The 21455-nt window shown below is 42.8% G+C and overlaps 1 protein-coding gene across 4 annotated transcripts in view; it reads left to right on the forward strand.

The window, feature by feature from the left end:
- Positions 1–21455, forward strand: part of TLN2 (talin 2) — a 443808-nt gene that overhangs the window by 167215 nt on the left and 255138 nt on the right. For all 4 annotated transcript variants that reach the window (XM_029237651.1, XM_029237653.1, XM_029237652.1 and 1 more), the window contains one exon: positions 16100–16175. The gene's annotated coding sequence lies outside the window, so the exon portion shown is untranslated. The remainder of the gene's footprint in view (positions 1–16099; positions 16176–21455) is intronic.

Genomic DNA, 21455 nt, shown 5'->3' on the forward strand with positions numbered 1-21455 from the left:
GGGGGGGGGGGGGGGGGGGGGGGGGGGGGGGGGAGGGGTGGTGGTTTGATCTCTCAACCTTAATGCTTATTTCTTCTTTTTAAATTTATTTTTGGCTGCATTGGGTCTTCGTTACTGCACGTGGGCTTACTCTAGTTGCAGCAAGCGGGGGGCTACTCTTTGTTGCGGTGCAGGGGCTTCTCATTGCGGTGGCTTCTCTTGCTGCGGAGCACGGGCTCTAGGTGCACGGGCTTCAGTAGTTGTGGCCTGCAGGCTCAGTAGTTGTGGCTTGCAGGCTCTAGAGCACAGGCTCAGTAGTTGTGGCACACGGGCTTAGTTGCTCTACGGCATGTGGGATCTTCCCGGACCAGGGCTCGAACCCATGTCGCCTGCATTGGCAGGCGGATTCTTAACCACTGCACCACCAGGAAAGTCCCAATGCTTATTTCAACCCAGCTGTGCTGAATATGGTCATGATGTGGGTCTCACAGAAGTGAGGGTAGTAGGTGATTATCAAATCAAGGTTATCAGCTGTTAACTTTTAGAGCAGGCTTATTCCCTGGCTTATTGTCATTCCTCTGGTGGCTTTAAGATGGGGATGCCAATCACATCGAGGATGCCTGACACTTGGCACCTTTCCGTTGCTTGATTCCTCATCTGGGCAATAAAGCATGACAGGAGTCTGTTGGCCATCACACCTGTGAATCAGTCAAACTTAACTTCATGTCATTGGAGGGGAAGGTGCCAAAGTTGGCTGTCAAGGTGACACACTGTTTGGGCAGATGTAGTTCCTGGATCTTCTCAAGCGTGACTGCATGTATGTACAGCCAGCTAGTCGTGCTTCCTTAGAAAACTTAAAGAAAAAAGACTCCACCCCTATGGAACTGTTGATCTACCTTTAAAGCCTTAGGCCTTTTCATCAATTAAACACACTTTCAGAGTTTCGAGTGTGTTGCAGTACTGTCATCAAACTGACACAGCTAGGTTCCAAACAATGTACTGTACCTTCACGTATCGCCTCTCATTTATTTGTTTTTGGTTTTTAATTGGAAATTGGAAACATCTGCAGAAGGAGAACTCAGTAGGAGCTCCTGTGTAACTATCACCCAGCTTCAATGATTATTAATGTACAACCCATTTTGTTTCATCAAGAATGCCTCCTGCTCATGTGATTAGTTTGAAATAAATCCTCAACATTGCATTTCATCTGTATATATTTCAGTATGTAACTCTAAAAGATTGGGGCTTTTTTTTTTTTTTTTTTTTCCTTTTTGTGGTACGCGGGCCTCTCACTGTTGTGGCCTCTCCTGCTTAGGAGCACAGGCTCCGGATGCGCAGGCCCAGCGGCCATGGCTCACGGGCCCAGCCGCTCTGCGGCACGTGGGATCCTCCTGGACCGGGGCACGAACCCGCGTCCCCTGCATCGGCAGGCGGACTCTCAACCCCTGCACCACCAGGGAAGCCCTTGATTGGGGCTTTTTTTTTTCCCCTGAAACATAATTATCATCTCTAAGAATAAATGAACCCGTATGAAACCTAAAAGCGCCTTCATACTAAGTATCTTGTTGCATTTGGTTGACACGTCTCTTAGGTCTCTTTTAGACTTCTCTATGCTCCTCTTCATCTAATCACGATTTTCAAGGGCAGAACAGGTACCGGAAACCGTCTTTCATTCTCTTTGTGTCTGGTGTGTTGGTATGTGGAGGTGCTATGCCTGGTGCCTGACCTGGCAGGAACTTAATAGGTACCTGCTTATCTTCAAATTCTGTGAGTTCTTCCGTTCAGGTTCTCTGGCTTGACGTGGTGCACAGTCATTTTCTCAAGGGATACTCAGCTGACAGGTATCTTGAATTGCCCGGCAGCTCCTCCGCACACATGTGCGCTTAGGTGGGCTGCTGTCAGCCTCCCCTCCCCTCCCCTCCCCCACCCTTAAATGAGGCTTTTTAAACCTACTCTCTGCCCAACTTTTCTGCGCCAGCATGTGTAGTAGCAGCCAGAGGTCTGGAAGTCCATGAAAACCGAGTACCTAGTGACCGAGTGTTCTCTGAGTGACGAAACTGAGCTCGGCTGCTTCCCCACACTTTGATTCCAGGCTCCTTCATGGGCCCTGCCTTTCCTTAGCCACTGTTGCCTTGGCGGGACACTCCCAGGGCCCTGGGGTCTGGAGGAGGGGCCTGACTCCCTGCTGCCACCTCCCAGATGCCGTTTCTCCAGTTTTCCAGTTAACCACACCCTGAGGCAGGTGTCGGTTTTCCCAAAAGTAGCACCCCTCTCATGTGTCCTGATGGCACCCCACTCTCTGCTCTTTGACCTCCCCAAAACCTCCCTATGGACACTCCTCCTTTCCTTGCAGTCCATTAGGCTCCCCCGCTTGCACTTCCTCCTTGACTGGGGCTTCCTGAGCCTTGGAGGATGAAAGCTGCATGGCTTCCCCAGGGACACTGATAGAGGCTGGTGACCGCACACACTGGGAGCCACAGCCTCTGCTCAGCCTCTTCCCACGTGGCGTCCTTGTAGGGGCCCCTGCTCCCCACACACACTCAGGTTCTCCGGGAAGCACGCAGACTTCTCAGCTCGCTTGAGTCCCCTTACTCCACCTCCTCCTTGGTGCCCACTTTTCATAGAGAACACCCCTCCCACCCCCCCATGGAAAGCAGAGGTCCCTAAAGTACCACCTGCCCCACTTGCTTCCTCTCTCCCTGCCAGTGTCCAATGTAGGGCGGAAGAAGCTCCCACTCTCCATCTCCCCAAGGTCTGCTTTCTCTGGGAGTCCCCCTTCCCCTCCGGGCTGTGGCTTCTTTTCTTCAGTCTACACCTTGCCCAGATCCCCCAAGATTTTAGCATCAAAACCCACCATCCCCGTAACCCTGAGGGTTATGTGTTATTGACCCGTTTTACACAGGAGGACACGGATGCTTAGCTGCCCAGGCACACAAACAGCTGGTGAGTGCTGGCTGTGGGGCAGGAGCGCGGATGCCTGACTCCTTGCTCAGCTCTTGACCTTGGGTCACAGTCACCGAGAAGGATACAGCCTTCTTGGGAGCCTCTCTGTGGGCTGATACAGGGCCTAAGGAAGGAAGGAGTTTTGAGAGGGACTGTGATTGAAGTGACTGCCAGTGCGAGTCATTTGATGCTTACGCTGCCTAACTCTGCCCCTTGATATTTTGGGTACCGTCTGTCTTGCCATCTCGATTGTGAATTCTTCAGGGGCTGCTTCTTCATTTTTCTGTCCCTCAGAACATTTTGTATGTGGTTGGTGTTTACTAATGGGCTTTTTACTCACCTAGAAATCTTTAGCTTTTAACTTCAACCTAGAAGGCTTTTAAAAAACACCATTACTTGATTCCGCGTGTCTTTAATGAACACTTGACATTTTTGTTCAGTTGAGGTGTAATCATTCCACATGTGAACTTTAGTTTGTTTATAATTTAATATTCAGTCAGGACCCATCACTTGCATATTATATCACAGTGTGATTTATAATCCATGGCATTTTATAATTGAAGAAATGTGGCATTGTAATTGCAGTGGTAAAAATATTATAGTGTTATAGACCCTAATCCTAGCTATGTCATGGACATAGTTGTGCTTTACTCACCCTCTCCTAAGTGGTGGTTTTTCCTCCCTAAGAAGGTAGTTTCAGCTCCCTTTCCCCTTTATTACCTTCTGCCTTCCAACTCCTACAAATGTAGAATGAGATGACCAGAAAATGGAGGATTCCGGTGAGTTGGTTTAGGGTATTGTTTCTGAAAGGAACCATTAGTAATTTAATTTACAATTTGTTTTGGGCTGACCTACTTTTGTTTATCAATAAAAAAATACAAAAAAGAGGAAATATTTGAAAAAGACATATAAACTATAAGTGCTTTTATTTTTATTACATTCAAGCAACATAAATACTTTGTCAGATTGCTATCAAAATTTCCAAATGTTTACTCTCAATTACTATACTTGTGTTATTGCAGACCAGTCACAAACTAGTTGTGGACAGACCACCCTGTGGATAGCACTGGGCTAGACAATGGAGGTTGTACTTAATTCATCAATTTCCATGGAGTCACTTTTATTTTTATTATTATTATTTTTAACCAAATCACTCCAACTTATTCTGATCTCTGCTGATCACAAAGAAACACAGCTGGGAAGAACTTTAAAGTCTACTGACATTCAGAGGTCAGGTGGAATGTTTGTTTGACTTTCCTTTAAAAAAAAAAAACAAACAGTGTTCAACCCCCAGTTAAATCAGATGTTCATTATTTCATCCATTGGAAACCAATAGAAGGCAGGTAAATGGCTTTCCTCCTTCTCCTTTATGGAGAATGCCCAGCCCTCCTTTGTCTTATAGTAGAAATATGGGTTTGAATATTTTCTCAGCTGCATAGAGTGAAATTCTAATACCCAAGGTCATAACAGCCAGAAGAAATGTTATATTCTGATTGTGAGATAAAAAATAGGGATTGGGAATTGCTTTTTAAATAGCACAGCATTAAAATGTTTTGACTCCCAGTCTGATGGGGTCTATCTGGTGATTACGTGATATTCTATGCTCAAGGTAGCTGTGATTGTCTTACTGGAACACTTAAATATTTAAATCTTAATGGGAATTGACAGGAACCATTAGGGGAAATACACAAAGTAATTCAAAAGAGAAGTCCAAGTGAATTAATTTTAGCTTTAGGATTGTATTCAAATAACACCAGTTATGGTAGGTTGACATGAAACCTATTCATGCTGTTGTGAAAAGGAATTCAAATCTAGAGAAGCACTGCAACTAGAAATATAATGTGAGACACATAATTTTAAATTCTTCAGTAGCGACATTAAAAAAGGTGAAATTAATTTTAATGTTTTATTGAACCCAGTACATACGAAATGTTAACATTTCAAAACACAATATAGAATTTGTTAATCGGGTATTTTATATTCTTTTTGCCTTCAAAATCGGTGGACTTTATACTCATTGCAGGTCTCGATTTGGATTAGCCACATATCAAGTGCTCACTGGTCACATATGGCTTGTAGCTATGATAGGTAGAGAGAAACAAAAAGTCCACAGTGAGGTAGATAATTGGCACAATTATGTGAGTAGTTTTATATTTCAATTACGATTTGGTCCAAAATAATTTCAAATGATTTCACAGTTACCTTAGAGGGGACAGCAGTGGACCCTCTGGGGAGTCCTTCTCCAAAGGCCTCTGGCTACCTGCATCAGAGGTTTTTCGCAGGTCATTTCTGTGGACAGGCTGGTTAATCTCACCCAAGCGTAGGGAGGGAGCCTGAGAATTGCTTTTACTTGTTCTATAAGGGCAGAGACCAGGATAGAAGTCAAGCAGGATACTGCTTTATATTTTTTGTTTTTTATTTGAGAGATTGAATTAAAAACAGATAATGGAGTGATTTCTTTTTTTTAATCTCTTCTCTTGTTCCTGGAGAAGACTTGGCTATCTGAATACTGTATACTTACTAATTGTGTTTTTGGCAAAGGGCAAGTAGAGGCTAGGTTACTCCGGGAAGTGAGGCTGGTGCTGGGCATAACAGAAAAACGGAAAAGGGAAGTAGAAAGTCCTAGCTGTGCCCAAGCAGGTGGGCTGTGAGCATCAGATCCCTCACGCTCTGATTTCCTCCTTGGGAACAGAGGTCTAGTGGGAGGGGCCCTGGGGCTGTCCTACCCACAGTCACCCAGACAGCTCCTGTGCTGCCAAGAGTCATAACTCAGGCCTGCTGAGTCTGTCTTGGGTCATCTATATCTTACTCTGTGCAGTGGGGACGGAGAGAACGAGATGGCCGTGATGTTATTGGATAAGCCTAGACTTTTTATTTTTTCTAAGTGAAAATAGCTTTATTAAGCATTCTTATTTAAAAATTCTAGTTTTATAAAATACTTATATTGAAATGGGATGATAGCTGGTATTGCTTCAAAATAATCTCCAGTGAGGGAGATTTGCACAAGGAAGTAAGAGGGGGTTTGGATGAAATGAGAGTGACTATGAATTGATAATTGTTGGAGCTGAGTGGTGAGTACTTAGGGGTTCATTATTCTCTTTATTAGCTATTTGAAATTTTTAATAGAAAGCTTTAGGTTTTTAGATGGTGTATGAGGTTGTAAAGAAAACTCTGAAATTCTATTATCCAAAAATAATGACCATTAACTCGAAAACATCACTTGAAAACCATCTACTGGACATTCCCTTGTGTGAAAATGCCTTGAAGAAATACAGGAAAGGTGCGAGTCCTGATCTTGCCCTTAGAGAGATTTTATTCTAGTTCCAGAGCCCAGAGATCACACACGTGGAGGAGAAGAAAGTCAGTGTTGGCTGCAGGCGTGTTTTACCCCAGGCCTTATGCTTATGTGGTCCTTAGGTTGGCTTGTGAAGGAGGTTTCCCTTCTTCCTTTCACAGAGGAGTCAAGTGAGGCTTGGAGGACCCCCACTGCCCATATGCACTTGGCATGAGTGAAAGGGAACCAGGATGCCACTGGCCTTGGGTGACTCGGCACCAGCCTCCATGCTGGCCACTTGAGGGTATCTTATCTATTGGAGTTTTAGAGCCTTGTGGAACCAGAATTAGAAGGAATACAATATAATGAATTGCGAGATCATGCAGAGAGGGCTTCCAAGACCCATGAAAACTGAGAGGACAGCAAGAGTATGGGAAACCACGTGGGAAGGGAGGCTGCTTGGGAAAGGGGGAACTTGGAATGACAGATCAGGGACAGTAAGGAGGACACATATGGTTCAGGAGGATTAGTTTTCAAGATGTTCTACGAGGAGGAAGAAATTTCAGTGACAAAAGAACTGTTTGTTTTGGGGTATTTGGTTTTGAATGAAATGTACCAAAACGAATACATAAAGGAGGATCTTTGGCCAGTGGAGCAAGGATTGGACAGGTTTAGCCTTTTGGAAAAATGTATCAGGTGGCCATTCATGAAGACCAGATTGCACATAGTAAGAGATATGAGGGCAGCAATATTACTTTGGAAGGATGAATTTTGAGGGATTACAGTAGCTACTAATCAGAGCCAAGGGATGACAAGTTCTTATTTATAAAACAGTGTGTCCCTAATTTCCACATTATGTATACGTGAGTAGCTAACTTGTTCTTGATTAGCCAATCATCCTCCCAAAAGGCCCCATCTTATTGTCTGTAATACCTATTTTAAGTTCACAAGCTGATAAAATTCCACTTTGCACCTTCCTGTCACTTTCATGGTGTCATATGTTGGCTCAGTGCACCTGGGCAACCAGGCTTCGAGGGCTGGAGGAATGAGCCGTTATGGGAGTTCATAGGAGTTGAACATGTCTCCTATATAGGAAGGCCATCCCTTCTCCTGGCGGCAGCCCTGGGATATTCCGTGGTAGTTGATGGGTTTTTCACTGGCATGGGAAATTAGATGGTTAACTTACTTGAAGAAGTAGTATTCTCTCTTTGTGTTCTTCAGTTGAATGATTTCAGTACAGAAGAAGTTCTTGAGGAGCTAGTGTTGGAAGAGTAGCCCTCAAATTAAAGGTTGAGGTGGCAGTGAGAATAAGAGTGGGAGAGGATGCTTTCTCAGGGTCACTTCTAGCAGGTTGGAGCGCTGTGTAGGACAGCCCTGGTTCACGTAGCAGCCTCTGCTACGTGCAGGTAATGTCCAGCTGGCCAGTGGAACCCAGATCCTCCATCACTGCTTCTATGCGCCAAGCCCACCTTGTCTCACTCTAAACCTCTCCCCAGGCTCTGCCATAGGAGTGTCCCTGGCTTCAGTGCCTGGGGGGAATTTGTGATACCATACCTCACCCTCTTCTTCTTGCTCATTTTATTTCTACTTTCATAGACTTTATATTTTTAGAGTACTTCTAGGTTCACAGCAGACTCGGGCAGACAGTAAGCAGTTCCCACATACCCACTGTTCACACGCATACACGGTCTCCCCCATTATCAACACCCCTCACTAGAGGGTATATTTTTTACAATTGATGAACCTGTATTGACACATCATAATCACCCAAGGTTCATACTTTGCATTAGGGTTCACTCTTGGTATTGTATGTTCTATCAGCTTCGACAAATGTAAAATGACATGTGTCCACCATTGAGTATAACACAGAGTAGTTCCACTGCCCTAAAAATCCTCGGTGGTCCACCTATGCATCCCTCTCTCCTCCCAACCCCTAGCCACCACTGATCTTTTTACTGTCTCCATAGTTTTGCCTTTTCTACAGTGTCATTTGGTTGGAATCATGCAGGACGTAGCCTTTTCAGATTGACTTTTCACTCATAATATGCATTTAGTGTTCCTTGATGTCTTTTCATGGCTCGAGAGCTCATTCCTTTTTAGTGCTGAACGATATTCCGCTGTATGGGTGAATCTTTTTGCTCTCTTTGCTGCAGCCTCTCACCTCATCTTCCTAAAAGAAACGCTCTGCTGGTTGATGAATAACACTTGCCTCTCCATGTGCATCAGGTTGCAGTGTTGGTGCCTGTGTGACTCTGTGTTCTCCCACAGGGTCCAAGCTGAAGTGAGCATAAGAGATGGTATTTAGGGGTTAGGATGGGGAATAGTTTACAGGAGCGGGCATCTTCTTATACCGTTCTCTAATCGTTAAACCTCAAAGCCTTTGTTTGCTTCGGGATGGGAAAAAAGGCATAATTATGAAATGGTGTAGTTCCTTCATTGACACCAAGCCATACAGGAGAGACGCTGACTCAAAGACACTATGTTTGTGGCAGGAGAGTGAGTCATTGGCCAATCCCTGGGACTAAAAGAGGAAAGCAGGGGCGGGGGTGGGGGTGGGGGTGGGGGTGGGGTTTAACTGCAACCTTGACCTTGAAGAACCAGGAAGGAAGCTTATGGAGTGAGGCAGCCCCTTCTCTTCAGTGCGGGTGTGCGTGTACACACATACACACACATACCCCTGACTCCATCCTGACCCTGCTGTTGTACCCCAGCCTCTTAAAGTCCCCTACTCTCATCCCTGGTGTCTCAAAGTTATTAATCATACAACATATGTTCATTAATTCTTCAGATACCTACTGAGCATGTAATGGGTATTACGAACTGAGCTCTGATCTGAGGCAAGAACTCTGCGGGGAGCCATAGCTCCTGCCCTCTGGGAGCTCACAGTCTAGTGTGGACTATAGACACGTAAATAGATTGTTTTTACATTTACCATATTAAGTTGAAATAAAGATGTGGTCCGTGAAGCCTCCCCAGAGTAGGTAGAACTTGATGGGGCGCCAGGTGAATTAGGGGTGTGGGGAGGCCATCGTAAGCGTGGAAGACAGGAGGTTAAAGACCACTGCAGAGGAAACAGTGCAAAGGGTGCAGGGTTCCAGGAGCAGCATGGGCTCAGTGGTGCTGGGGCACTGATTCCCAGGACACGTGAGGCGGGTGGGTGAGGAAGTGGGCCTCAGAGATTCCTGCAATTGGGGAGCTGAGGACAGACTCAAATGACTGTCCTGGATGGTTTATTCTGGGGTGGAGGAGGGCTGGCCCGCAGGTGGCCCTGGGCAGGGCTGCTGCAAGAGATGGGACTATAGCCCAGCTGAAAGTTGGGAATTACTAGATAGGAGCACCCTGGCATTAACAGCTTTGTAGGAGGAATGGGGGTGGGAAGGGTCTAGTCAGTTTACCAATAATTTTGTGAATGACCAAGGAGGAACTGAAACACTCCTTTCCTGCTCTTTCCTCTTCGTCCCCTTAAAAAAAAAACACAGTTGTTAAAGCTTTTTTAAAAGGCCTTGTCTTATTTTGTCATAGTGAATTGGGTTTAGCGAAAACGTTTAAATTTTTTTTTTTTTTTTGCGGTACGCCGGCCTCTCACTGTTGTGGCCTCTCCCGTTGCGGAGCACAGGCTCCGGACGCGCAGGCCCAGCGGCCACGGCTCATGGGCCCAGCTACTCCGCGTCATGTGGGATCTTTCTGGACCGGGGCACGAACCCATGTCCCCTGCATTGTCAGGCGGACTCTCAACCATTGCGACATCAGGGAAGCCCCGTTTAAATTTTTTTGTGTTCATTTGAAGATGTTGCAACATCTCAGGGTTATTTTAAACGTTAAGTTCATAATATTGAAGTTCCTTCTAACCCAAAAGTCAAAGGAAAAATATCCCTTTTTGGGTGTGTGTGGGGGGGGGGGGCGTTTGCAAAGGATGGGAGATAATCGTGGGAATAAAATGGGCAAAACACACTTTTTGAGAAAAAAGAAATAGGAAATTGTTTGAGAGTGAGCATTTCAAAGTCAGTTTAACATAAAGCTGTAGAGTGTGTCTTTTGGCCAGTTTGTAAAATGAGTTAATGATACACTTATGTAAGCTTATTTATTCATTACTTTATTCAGATAGTCAAATGTTTGTGGGACATCCTTGTACCTGCACTATTCAAGGGCTGGGGGAATAGCTATGGACCAAGGAGAGTCCCTGTTCTTGTGAAGCTTACATTCTAGCTACTCGCGTTACTAATTTAGTTTTATTGATACTTTTACATAAAGACACATACATATAAGTGAGAGAAGGGGAACAGTGAATTGTAGAACCACAGGGAATTCAGGGCATCTCTCAAGTTGTCCAGTTGTGAAAAGCATCTAAAGACTGAAGGAGGTAAAGCAGTGTAATTAGAGCACTTCCCTAGCCCTCCTAGTAAACACGAGTTTCTCACTACTTTGCATTAATATCGTTTGCACTGTGAACTGATCTTTAGGGGAGTGGTGCCTGGTCATGTCATTGCCAGTGTGGTGGGGCAGAGTGAGCCTTCAATAGTCATTTGCATAAAAGAACTAATTTTAACATTATTTTCCAAACTGTTGCCTGGGCACTTGTACCAAGACGTAGACCACAAAGGTAAAGGGATCTGTGTACAAATAAGGTTGGGGCCACTTACTTATAATCCACATTAGCACATTAAAGTGTCCAAATTGTTCTGCATTAGCAGAACTCCTTAATTTGGTTTAAACCAGCATTTCACACATTTATATTAAGAACTTTTTTTTTGCATGTAACACCTCTTAGTTTCTAGTTTGCTGGAATGCTGCTTTTAGAGGCATACAGACGGATTTCTGGAGCCTTTCTGCCTGAAGAGGAGAAGGCCATGTATCATTCCTCATCTCTGAAGGTCTTGGGCATTGGTGCTTATAGCTTGGCTTTACTGAGTTTCCTTTGACCCCAGGACCCAGCCTCTAGCGGAAAGTCAGCCAGGGGAAGCCATGAAAAGAGAATTGGACATTTCCCCCTGGAGGCAGATACCTTCTGACACAGTAGAGCTGGACTCTAATCATTGAGCTGTGCTTTCAGTGAAAATGTTCTCGGGGTTTCAGAGAAGAAAAGAATAATCCTTGCCAAGTGGTAGAAGTTGGAAGAATTTTGTTTTCACAATTCGTCCTCTTTTCTCTCTTTGGCTCTTCCTGTCTCTATTTTATGGCTACTGAAAAATTACTTGGTTTCTTTCTTCTTGGATTTAGTTTTTGAACTATTAGTAATAAATGTGTCAAATGTTAGTGATGACTTCAAGCTAAGAGTAGTATATTCTGCTTATGTTTGGCTAAAATCTAGTGGATTTCCTGCTGCTTTGTTTGGTCTTACCTTATTAAAGCACTTGGGATGGTTGCCCATACAGGCCCATCTTCTGTTGTTTATGCTCGTGTAGATGGTACCGGACAAAGTTTGAGCGTCATGTTACACTGTTATCCATCTTTTTTTTTTTTTTTTTTTTTTGTGGTACGCGGGCCTCTCACTGCTGTGGCCTCTCCCGTTGCGAAGCACAGGCTCCGGACGCGCAGGCTCAGCGGCCATGGCTCACGGGCCCAGCCGCTCCCATGTGGGATGTTCCCGGACCGGGGCACGAACCCGCGTCCGCTGCATCGGCAGGCGGACTCTCAACCACTGCGCCACCAGGAAGCCCTGTTATCCATCTTTTAATGAAATCTTAGGACAGATGTGTTCTTGGCTGCTTGGTGTCTGACCACATAGTGCGATTTCAGCCATATGCATTGTGCAGGCCCTTCATGGCTTGAGATCCCCTTGCCTCCTTACATCCCCTCCAACGTGGCCCCGCCTTCCTGTGGGGATTTTGTGTCAAGGGAGACGTGGAAAACAAAGAGTCCGTAAAACTCTCATGGTGAAAAATTGCCGTGTAGAGTCTCTCTCAGATTACTTCATGTGTTTTGCTTCTTTAATGCTGTTCAGATGATAATCAATTAAAGATGTACCATTTATTGGACGCTTACTGGGCTCCAGGCACTGTGTTAGGAACTTCACCCATCCATTTTAATTTCATTTCTCCATCTGAATTATCTAAGTATTACTATCTCTGCTCTGGTGACGAGTGACCTGGGACTTGGAGAGGTGTGTGTAAGCTTCCTCAAGGAAGTAGGAAGTGGTCCAGGATGCAAAAACAGTTAAGTCCTGCTATTGGTGGCAAGCATTTGAGCCAGCAACTTTTGCTGCTTTTTGGTCACATCTACATATGCCTCTCAAAATACTCCAGAAGAAGTAGAACGTGGGAGCTGCCAAGTGATTTATCATAGGAGGAGGCTGCTTGAAGGCAATGTTCCTTGAAATAACAGGCTCCTGCTACTTTTAAAATAAGTTTCTATTTAATTGGAAGGGTCTTATTCATGTCTTATTCAAAATAAGCATTTTGAATAGGTAAGTGTCCTACATAGAGACATATTCTGTTCCAGGGTTCTCTAGGGACCTTGCTCTCTGATCAGGCAGCTATGAGTTTCTACCTGGGGGCAGTTACCATCACAGCTCCTGCTGAGCTGGAGCTCAAGCAAGACCATGTTTGACTCTTGAGCATTACTCATTGCTTTAGATGTATTACAACCTTTAATCCTCACAACGGCCCTTATTCTGGGCATTACTACAGAGGAAGAAACTGAGGCACACCGAGGCCAAACAGCTAATAAATGACAGACCAGGATCAATCACTTTACTTTAAACCACTGTGCTGTTGCTTCCCTTAAATGCAGATTTCTGTGTCATAAATCCTAATGCATCTCAGCCTCAAATGTGGATTTACCTGGCTCCCCTTTCTATCTATTTAGAAAGGTGCCCCTGCCCAGAACAGAGGCCAGCAGCTGGCACTGGGTGGCCTGTGGGTTTGAGTTATGCCCTGGAGGCACAGATACTTAGTTAGGTCTTAGATTGTTCATCTTTAAAACTGGATAGTGGTTTTTGTCCTCTTTCTACCTTCTAGGGAAATTTTTTGCGGGGAGAAGGAGCCTTGAGGAGATGAAGGGAGATTAATTAGATTTGTATTTGACATCCAGCACACCTCTAAAAGGGATTTGTATATTTGTGGCTTTTTAGCCAGGTTTGTAATTATGGTATTATGAGGATTCGTGTATTATATGGAACTTCTGAACCTTTAAAAATAGGGTAAGGAGAAAAGTAAATTTGTTTGCTGGAGATAAATTGAACATAATGGGCCCATTGTGGGAATACATTTCTATATTTTCAAGTCTTAAGTAGAATAAAAAAAGCTCTTCATATAGAAATATAACCCAATAAAAATAAATCTGCAAAGTGGTTAAAACATGATAATGGAGACTATTTTTACCATAGAAGTGGCCCATCTGGACAAATATGTCCCCTTTGTTTTTATTCTTATTCAAATAGTCTTTTCATCAGTTCTCATATAAGTCAGGAACAAACCCCCCTGCCTCTTGAAGTCCTACTTTTGCCTTCGTTGTACTAGTTCTGAGCTGCTTGCTTCAGTTCCTTCGGCTGTGGGTCATAAATAATACATGACATTATATGCGATAAATCTTCATTCATGGGATTACAAGATTTACTGTTGTGTTTTCAGATGGAATGGGTTGATTGAGAAGGTGGAAAATAAAAAGCAACACTGTATTACATGGTGTGCCTTTGGTCACAAATAACAAACTCACTTGAGCTAGCTTAAGTAAAAAAAAAAAAGAGATTTATAATAAGGATACAGGTGTGTCTTAGGAACTTAAAGGCAAGGACGAAGTGGCCCTCAGGAATGAACAGGAGCCAGAGAGGAGGAAGGGAACTCTCTAATCAGTGTTCACAGCGAGCACACGTGTGACACAAATGTCACTAAAGGAGGAGAGAGAATGTGACAGAAGGGAAGTAGAAATCCATGCAGTGTGTTACTTTATACTCCAGCATGAGATTAAAAAGCAGCTCCACTGTGTTCTTTGGAAAAATAATTCTTGCTCGTTATATGAAATTCAAACAGTACAAGAAAAGCAAAAATTTTTTAAAATTTGGATAGCCAGGGGCAACCATAACTATCTTAGCAAACATCCTTCTAAGCATGTATAAGGACATCCAGCAACAGACGTGCACGCGCAGAAATGATATCATACTTTGTGTGGTCATTTACCTGTTTTATTCATTTACCTGTTTTACTCACTGGTGTGATATTCTCATATCAGTATATATTAATAAAAACTTGTTTACTTGACCTCATCTTTTTGTGGACCTTTAGGATATTTACTCCCCACTCCCTGCCCCCAATGATTATAAACATGCTATGTTTATCCATTTTTCCACTTTCACAATAATCTACTTTGAGTAAATTCTTAGAGAAGAATTGCCGTACCACAGTGTGTGGCATTTTACATGCTGACATAGTTGCCAAAGAGGCTACATCACGAGCTAAGCCCATAACAACAGCTACTGTCAGTCTGGGCATTGTTACCAACCTGATAGGTAAAAAATAAGAGCTAGGTTTTCTAAAGTTGTATTTTTCCATTGTTAGTATAGTTGAGTATCTTTTCATATGTTTATTACTATTCTATTCTCATGGGAAGTTCATTAATTTGCTTTGTCCGTTTTGAGGTGGAGTATTAATTTCCTTACTCACTTTTTTTTTTTTTGCGGTACACGGGCCTCTCACTGTTGTGGCCTCTCCCGTTGCGGAGCACAGGCTCCGGACGCGCAGGCTCAGCGGCCATGGCTCATGGGCCCAGCCGCTCCGCGGCATGTGGGATCTTCCCAGACCGGGGCACGAACCCGTGTCCCCTGCATCGGCAGGCGGACTCTCAACCACTGCACCACCAGGGAAGCCCCTTACTCACTTTTAAGACATTTTCGCATAAGGATAGCAACCTTTCATATGTCTCTTGTATGAATATTCTACTTAGTTTCTTATTTTATCTTTTGACCAAAGTGTCTAGATTTGTTTGTTCTTTATTTTTGATTTGTTTTTGCCTTCCGTGTATTTGAGATTTTAAAAATGTTGTCAGCCAAATGTCTCAGTCCTTGAGTTTCACATTTTGATGTCATGTTTAAAAAGGCCTTTCCTATTTCTGTACTATGAAACTATTCATCTGTATATTTTTCTAGTACTCATTTGATTCTATTCTGAGTTTATTCTCTTTAAGTAGAGAGAGAGTGCTAGATTTTTCCCTCCTCTTAAATAGCTAACCATCATCATTTATTAACTAGTCTCACATACCTACCCAGATTAGATTACATGCACTTGGTCTGTTTCCTATGAATACTTGGTTCTACAGCTGTGTGTTTATTGTTTCATTGGTTCATATATATGTTGTTAGACCATTGTTTAGTTGTGGCTGGCCCATTTTGTTTGCTTCTACAATTATGGTGCTTCTCTGCTTCAAATTGGGTTTTCATGAATAAGCTGCTACATGCTTAGTTATCAGTGCCTCAGAAAACTGTGAACGAGATGGGAACAGTTGAAACAAGAAGGGACCACTTCACTGATGGGTTATAGCAACTAAGGAGGAAAAAAGTGAATAAGACAAGAGCTCATGGATGCTGATTTTTAGAAAGAATCAGAGTGCAGTGCCAGTGATTTTTGTTTTTAAATATAGGTGGGGGCAGGAAGGAGGATGTATATATTTCAGCTTTGTTTAAATTCAAAGCCTTTAAGCATTCCTATCACAGGGAAGAGAATAATGTGGTTTTGCTTCAACTGTAACATAATTTTGGTTTTCAAAATAAGTGTCTTGGGACCTCAATTCCCTGTTGGTGAAGAAAATTCCCAGCCCATGTGTTGCAGCGGAAATTCATTGTTTCCTGAGTTATTTCCTTTCACGCTTAGTGTGAGGGAAATGACCAAATGTATAGGTTGAGATTTTTTTTTTTTTTTGAAAACTGATGTGTGTAACATTACTTGATTCTGATAATTTTTATTATTGTTTTAGGTATCGCTGCTGAAGTCTTCTCAGATGCTTCAGGATATCTTCAGGGAAATCGACTCTACATAAACTGAGAATTTAGGTGAGTCCTTTAAAAAAATACTTTATTATCCATTGGCCACCCTCTTGCATTGGTAAAGTTTTACAGAGCGTTAAAACATTGTCACTTCATACTGTCTTGTTTGATTTTTTTACCACAGTTCTGTGAGACAGGAGTGTAGCTGCCTGGTGTTATTACTTCCATTGCTGTGTGATTTTTTCCACCTGGTAGTTTGGTGGGGGGGAGGGGAGGGCCTAGAAGAGGGGATGAGTAGCTGTTTTTTTACCTTATTGCATGAATTCTCATTCATTCCATATGTTTGCCTCATAACTTTTGGGGTGGGGAGGGAAGTGCTAGATGAGGAATTAATGTAGAAACTTCCAGTAATCTTTGTCCTAAAACCATTTGGTAGTTCCTGGAGCTCTCCAGGGATGATACACAATTGCTAAAGCGTGAGATGAAGTAAACTTTGGTTACAGATTATTGGTTTACCCCGTCTGGTTGTCCTGGTTGTAGCTGCCTGCACCCAAGTAGTGTGTGCGAACTGCCCTGGGCAGAGACAAAAGGTGCTCTTCTGCAGGTCTTGGCTGTGCCTCAGTTAAAGTCTGACAGGTTAAAAAGAATTGGTTCATGCTCCTACCCTCCAAAACCGTATCATGGCGCACCAGACGTATCAGTTCTGTTCTTGACCAGCTGTGCAAGTGGGGACAGGTTAATCTCTGCCAGTCTCCAAGTCCTTATCTGTAAAATGTAAGAGGTTGGCCCAGCCATGTCATTCCCACACTTTTAGGTTTTGTGGAATAGAGATAAAACATTTAGGACCAGTTTTTACTACATATTTTGGGCTGTACGTAAACAAAGTTGGTAATTGTTGAAGCTGGATAGTGCATGAGAGTTCTCTATTTATATGGTAATCTCTCTATTTGGTGTTTAGGATTTTTCATAAAGATTTTTTTAAAAAAATGTTGGCCAAAAAGTTTGTTCCGGTTTTTCCGTAACATCTTACAGAAAAACCAGAACGAACTTTTTGGCCAGCCTAATAACTACCATGTACTAACATCATTTCACGTAAGAAGAAACATTTCAGTACTAAAAATGTAAGAATGTCGTGAATTTGTCTTTTGATTGTATGTGTTTAGCGTTGTGGAAAACTCTTCATTTCCTTCCTCTTGTTGCTCTGGTGACCACTGAACTGTTAGCCATGAACTAGCGCTGGCCTGGGGACTGGTGTTTGGGAAATATTGGGGTGCATGACTGATAAGGGCTCCTCTACCTCTAAAACTGTGTCATTCCTCCGAAGCAGGAAAGAAATATACTCTAGTTATACATTGGTTATTTCCAGAAAATACTGTGACACCTGGCATGGTTGAACACAGAGAAGTCAGAAGTCAAACAAAAGACAAGGGATTGTTATGCTGGAAAACCCAAATAAAAATGGCTCATCCATGTGAGCGTTAAATTTAGCTGTGAGCCACCTTGCAGTCAGTGTAAAAATGAAACTTGACAGTGTGTTGAGCTGTCTGATAAAAACATACAGAATCCTCCCTTCATACCACTGTGGGCAGCCTCTGGCCAGGTGGTATTTGGCAGATTAGTGTCTGTCTGCCATGTGGGGTTGCTGAGAGCTAGGGGTGAGAAGGGCTGAATGTCTAACTCTGGACACAATTGCAAATGCCAAGTGTGAGGAGTGCAGAGATGGGTAGGGGGTCAAGTACATGGTCGAGAGTTATGAGCTGAGGGCAGTGGGATCAGATATATACAGGATAGGAAAGAGTAAAGGAGCTGTCCTGCCCTGGAATCTTCTGGATGTCTTGGCATGGACGTTGTCTTTTGAGGATCTGCAGACAGCACTAGGTGGGCCAGTCTAGCTAAAGGGCCTAGGCACAGTGGATAGGAAACACGTCAGATGTATACCTTTCCCATAGATTTCAGATTTCAGATCCAAAAACAGCATACCAAGTGTATTCTTATGCCATGGGTCTATAGAGAATGGATGAGTATGCTTCCTGTTTACTTCTCCTTGGAGTGTGGGGATGTGTTGGAGGGGTAGGATGGGTAGAGGACAGAGGCAATAATGGACTGAATTATTAGGACAGTGAAATACTGTGAGGAAGGAGGAGCCAACAGTCCCACATAGTTTAAGATGCCTGCCTAACCCTGCCTGCTTCAAAAGTTCTGTGAAGTTAACCATGGTCTTTGTTGATTGCAACATGGTGGTTCAGTCCTTTTGAACTCCTCCCTCAGTGATGTCTGGCTTTCCTGTGTTCTAACATTCCTATTTTCTGGGAAACTTAAATGAAATTTGACAGACTTACCAGTTGTTTTCCCTTCTGTCAACCGAACACTTTTCTTTTTTTTAAACACAATTTCATATTGTATTCCCAAAGTATAATTTCCTCTTTACTCGTATTTCCACGTATTCTTTTTTAAAACATCTTTATTGGAGTATAATTGCTTTACAATGGTGTGTTAGTTTCTGCTGTATAACAAAGTGAATCAGCTATACATATACATACATCCCCATATCTCCTCCCTCTTGCGTCTCCCTCCCACCCTCCCTATCCCACCCCTCTAGGTGGTCACAGAGCACCGAGCTGATCTCCCTGTGCTATGCGGCTACTTGCCACTAGCTATCTATTTTACATTTGTTAGTGTATATATGTCCATGCTACTCTCTCACTTTGTCCCAGCTTACCCTTCCCCCTCCCCATGTCTTCAAGTCCATTCTCTAGTAGGTCTGCGTCTTTATTCCTGTCCTGCCTCTAGGTTCTTCATGACCGTTTTTTTTTTTTTAAGATTCCATATATTTGTATTAGCATACGGTATTTGTTTTTGTCTTTCTGACTTACTTCACTCTGTATGACAGACTCTAGGTCCATCCACCTCACTACAAATAACTCAATTTCATTTCTTTTTACAGCTGAGTAATATTCCATTGTATATATGTGCCACATCTTCTTTATCCGTTCATCTGTGGATGGACACTTAGGTTGCTTCCATGTCCTGGCTGTTGTAAATAGAGCTGCAATGAACATTGCGGTACATGACTCTTTTTGAATTATGGTTTTCTCAGGGTATATGCCCAGTAGTGGGATTGCTGGGTCGTATGGTAGTTCTATTTTTAGTTTTTTAAGGAACCTCCATACTGTTCTCCATAGTGGCTGTATCAATTTACATTCTCACCAACAGTGCAAGAGGGTTCCCTTTTCTCCACACCCTCTCCAGCATTTATTGTTTGTAGATTTTTTGGTGATGGCCATTCTGACTGGTGTGAGATGATATCTCATTGTAGTTTTGATTTGCATTTCTCTAATGATTAATGATGTTGAGCATCCTCTCATGTGTTTGTTGGCAGTCTGTGTATCTTCTTTGGAGAAATGTCTATTTAGGTCTTCTGCCCATTTTTGGATTGGGTTGTTTGTTTTTTTGTTATTGAGCTGCATGAGCTACTTATAAATTTTGGAGATTAACCCTTTGTCACTTGCTTCATTTGCAAATATCTTCTCCCATTCAGAGGGCTGTCTTTTCATCTTGTTTATGGTTGCCTTTGCTGCCAACACTCCGTTTACTGCCTGATTTGTATGCTTCAGTTGGGTTGCTTCCACCCTAGGGATATTTATTTCACTGCCTTTTTGTTTGTTTTTGGAAAAGCTATATCAAACAACGATGACAACAACAGAAACATTTATCTTAAATGTATAGGAATATGAGAGATGATCTGAAATGTTGACGTTTCTGGAAGTGCCTAAAGTCATGAATAAATGCTCGAGGAACTTTTATTTTGACATAAACTAGAGGAAGTAGAATTGCTTTAAGGGATCTGGGCCAGTCCAAGTCTGAATAAAATTTAAAGAAATGAGCAATGTAATCAATCAGTCACGTTCTGAGCCTCTCAGAAGGCTGGACCATACTGGGTGAGATGTTGTAGGGATGAGCAATTAAGAATGTGAGACAGCCATGCTTCTCAGGAATAAACATGATGCTTTAAAGCATTGCAAGCATGTTAGGGAGATGAGAGAGACTGATGGAGAGGAGATGGAGGGGAGCATATGATAAACCATTTGTTTAGTGTTTAACTTAATGACTCATGGTATATTCCAGATTTGATCATAGATGCAATAATGTGAACTTATCTCCATTTTCCCTGCAGGCTGGTAAGAAAAATATTTTAAAACCGATTTTAAATGAAAAACATTATTTTTGGCCCTCTGGGAATTTTTAGTTCCCAGTGTTGTTAGGGAGGGTATTGAATCTGTAAAATTCAAGGCAGGATCTACATAGCTATTTGTTACTCTGTATCTGTAACTTAAATGTTATATGATGTCAGAAAAGATAAGTTGTTCCTGTGCTTGCTTTTCTTCATTAAAAATGTAATCTGTTATGCACTTTTGTCTTCCTGCCATCCTCCATTAGCTGGATTCCCTAGGTTACTCTGCTTGTCGACTGTAGGCATTGCCACTTGCCACCCACTGTGGGCTCCCTGAGTGGCTGGGAGTCCTAATTAGCACCATCTCACTGATCAGGATTTCCAGACATGTGCTGGGGTCCTTCCTCTGCAGTCTGTACTCGGTAAATGTTTCAGAACAACAACAATAACCATTTCCAGATTGTTTTTCGTAATTAAATTTAATCCATGGGTGTTGTAGAATGTGCTGTTTCTTAAGCTTTTTGCCTAATTATGCTCATCAGTTAATTTCTTTCAAAGTTAAAAAGCCCTCCTGGAGATCTCAAGATTTGAGCCTTTGCTGTGTAAGAATTGATTGGATTTCATGGACTCAAAGGCTCTGGAATACTTGTGCCTATAGAACATGTGTCTTGAAAAATGACTCTTTTTTTTAGCTGTGAAGCCCCATATTCTGAAGATCTAAAATGACCATCAAAGCCTTTCTATTCCGTTTACAACAAGCTGTCCGGAATTGGACAGCTTTCCAGAACTGTAAAATGACTTGTGCACTTGTAGAGTTTAAACATGACTTTACTAAGATTAAAATAAAGTAAACACACTGTGAGGCCAGCTGCAGTCTTCTCCACATACCACTATCAGGCCCAGTAGAAGCTGAGAAAAACCCTACTGCTGTGATCTAAACAATGGCCTTATAGAGGATCTTTCATTAGCCAAAAAAAAAAAAAAAATTAAGTAATGCATACAAATGGCTAAAAATAGAAAATGCTACAGAAAAGCTTCTAATGGAAAGGAACAAGCATCTTACACTCTCTCTTCCTTCCCTTACTAGCCTTACTTCTTAGAAGCAACCACTTTTTTCCCCCTGTGGATCATTTCTGCTGCCTTTTTGGTGATTTCCACATGTATAAATATTATGC

This window comes from Monodon monoceros, unplaced genomic scaffold (genome assembly GCF_005190385.1).
Source record: "Monodon monoceros isolate NGI ecotype Baffin Bay Population unplaced genomic scaffold, NGI_Narwhal_1 Super_Scaffold_21, whole genome shotgun sequence".
NCBI lineage: Eukaryota > Metazoa > Chordata > Mammalia > Artiodactyla > Monodontidae > Monodon > Monodon monoceros.